This window comes from Triticum dicoccoides, chromosome 5A, assembly GCF_002162155.2.
Source record: "Triticum dicoccoides isolate Atlit2015 ecotype Zavitan chromosome 5A, WEW_v2.0, whole genome shotgun sequence".
Classification (NCBI taxonomy): domain Eukaryota; kingdom Viridiplantae; phylum Streptophyta; class Magnoliopsida; order Poales; family Poaceae; genus Triticum; species Triticum dicoccoides.
This window is the reverse complement of record NC_041388.1, coordinates 598,183,918-598,187,269: the sequence shown is the minus strand read 5'-3', so window position 1 is coordinate 598,187,269 and position 3,352 is coordinate 598,183,918.

Below are 3,352 nucleotides of genomic sequence, written 5' to 3'. Positions count from 1 at the left end.
CTGCTTTTGCGTGGGTGAGGATAGCTGGCTAGCCAGATGTAGCACCAGCGACCCCAGTACATCCTAAGCTAGAGATGGAAACGGAAAATCACAACGCAACAATAATAACAAACGCCGGAATAAAGACGACATCATGAAGAGCACGGTAGTAAACGTCGGATTCAAAAGCTCTCGGCCAAGTCAGCAAAAGCCGCCCTCTAAAGGCGCCAGAGACGAACTGTCCAGCCTAAACAAAATTCTGGACCAAGTATGTCAGATCCATAGCACCCCTGGTAAACCCGCTAATCATACCCACAGAGAATGTTGGGTCTTCAAGCAGTCCGGCAAGCTCAACGCGGTACACAAGGGGGAGGATACACCAAGCGAATACGAGGATGAGCCTCTCAAGCAAGACACTGGGGAACAAAAGAAGTTTCCACCAGAAGTCAAAACAGTCAACATGTTACACGTGATCAAGGGAAGCAAAGCGGCACTCCCAGAGAGACATGCCCAAGGGCCTATGACAGCGAAGTCCTACCACTGGTCGTCTCAAACGATCACTTTCGACCATCGTGATTACTCAGCAAGTATCCGGCGTGCAGGATGGGCTGCCCTGGTATTAGACCCAATAATTCATGGATACCACTTTACACGAGTCCTGATGGACGGTGGCAGCAGTTTAAACCTGATATACTAGGATATAATCCACGAAATGGGGATAGACCCAACAAAAATCCGCCATAGAAACACTACCTTTAAAGGAGTAACGCCAGGCCCAGGGGCTCACTGCACGGGCTCCCTGCTACTAAAAGTTATATTCGGCTTTCCCGATAACTTCCGTAGCGAACATTTAACCTTCCACATTGCTCCGTTCCAAAGTGGTTATCAAGCACTACTTGGACGCGAAGCTTTTGCTCGCTTTAATGCAATACCGCATTACGCTTCCCTCACGCTCAAGATGCCCGGTCCATGTGGCATCATTACAGTGAACGGAAATATCGAGCGATCTTTGCGCGCCGAAAAGAATGCGATTGCCTTAGCAGCCGCACACTAAAAACGGCCTCACAAACTAAATCATTCGATAGGTCGTCAAGACCACGGACATGGTTAGACGAGTCCGGCGCAGCTATATGTAATTCATACCGGATTGAGGGCCACACCCCTATTACAAATACAAGGGGCTCAACGCGCGCAGACAAATGGCAATTTTTTACTCATTTTTAATTATACATGGTTTCTTTAAAAAACCACCTTTGTGCACGACAACTTTTTCACCTAAGTTCCTCTTTTTTACAGATGACCATCGTGCTACACCCGTCTAGGATACGGCACAATGGAGACACAGGCGCAGACGTGTAGCAGGGACCCGCTCCAAGGATTCTTTTTAGATTAAGACCCTGCGTAAACTTTTTTTACTGTCTCTTGTTGATACACATCCCTCGAATTCTCAGTACAATTGAGAAGGATGCTGACGTCTTGGCATGTGGCCACGTCAGAATAATGCACGTACCTGGACACAAGGGGCTTCTTACAAAGGGCACTATTTAGGCCCGGTTTATACCATAAAGACCGAATACCTTAGGGAGTGTTCGGCGTCGCGAGTTTGGCCTTATATGCATCAACTCCGAATCATTGTCTTTGGTCAAATGTTGGGTTTGCCCGGCTCCTGTGTTTTGGTACCTTACGTTTCGCTTTATCGGCTAAGGCAGCACCAGGAGAACTACTGCGATTGTGCCCTGGTTCATCCAGACGAGCACCTCAATAGAGAAAGCTGAAAACTGACTATCATGATATAGCGTGAGACTGGTCAACCACTCGATGACCTATTGGAATGTTAGAATTCCTCTGCCTTAACGAAGGGCCGTTTTTCGACCAGGCATGTACGCACCTCGAGATTGGGAGAGTGCGGAGCCACCAGGGGCTATCTAGTAGCCCCACTGTCAAACTCCTATGTCTAAGTGAAAGTGTTAAAGCTTATAGTCCGGTTGCCTCGTTCGCTGCGCTATCACCTCCTTAATAGGACCAAGACGTTGAGTTAAGTGTGAACACGCGTCTTTTGTGGGCACCTCCGCATTATATGCGTGAGGGTTGAAGCCGACGACTGCAATCTTTCAGGTTATATACATATATACATAAACGGCCGCACAAGAGGCATCATATTACTTTCTGGCAAAAGTATAAATACAACCTTACTATATTTCATAAAAACATTGTGTTTACAATGGCAATACATGTCACTCAAACATAATATTTTCGAGCACTGGGACTCTATCAAACGAGCACCCTCAAGAACCTCTTCAAAATAGTGCTCGGCAGCTACTCGGCCTATGGCCGAACCTTGCTCCGCAACAGTGGTAGCATCCATCTCCGCCCAGTATGCCTTGACACGGGCAAAGGCCATCCGCGAGCCTTCTATGCACGCCGACCTCTTCATCGTGTTGATGCGTGACACCGCACCAAGGAACTGCTGCACTAAGCTGAAATATCTGTTCGGCTTCGGCTTCTCCGGCCACAAATGATCTACAACGGACCTCATGGCGAGTCCGGACAACCTATTAAGTTCGGCCCATTCGGCTAGCTGATCAGTCAAGGGAAGCGGACGCTCTGGAACGATAAATTGCGACCAAAACAGCTTGTCTACTTCACGATCTGACTGATCTCGGAAGTATTCGACCGCGTCGACAGCGCTTGCCGCCAAGTCCATATATGCGTCTGCCGAACTCCATAGCCGATCCAAAGGGGCATACCACGGATCTTCGAACTTCCTCTGCAGCAGAAAGGGCTTCCCAGCCGCAATATCCCTGGCTTCCCGCAGCTCCTCCTTCTTCGCCCTCATAGCAGAGCGAGTGTCTTTGGTCGCCATCGTGGCCTTCTCAAGGTCCGCTGCCTTCACTCGGTTCTCTTCTTCAAGGAACTGGCAACGGTCGGCAGTGCCTTTTAATTCTACGGCAATGTTGGCCATCTTTTCTTTGCTTTTGCAATGGGCAGCCTTCTCGGCTCTTAACTCTTCGGCCGCCTTCAAAGCAGCCGCATTACTAACCCTCGCTTGTTCCTTGGCTCGGGCGAGTTCCGCCCGAAGGGTCTCCACGGTGGCAGCTCCGTCTGCAGTCACAACACATTAAATATACTGGCATCATGCTACTCTTATTATGTGACATTCACCAGAAAACATTACTTACCCTGTGATTCATCAAGCCGCTTGTTAACAAGCTCAATGTCGACGTCTGCCGCATCCAGTTGCCGCTTTAATTCGGCAAACTCACTAGTCCGGCTAGCCACCGGAGCTTCCACCACCTGCACATAAAGGCAGTCTGGTTATTGCCTGGGACTATGATCCTCTGTTCGCCGCCGTTCTCGATGACAACCAGAGTCT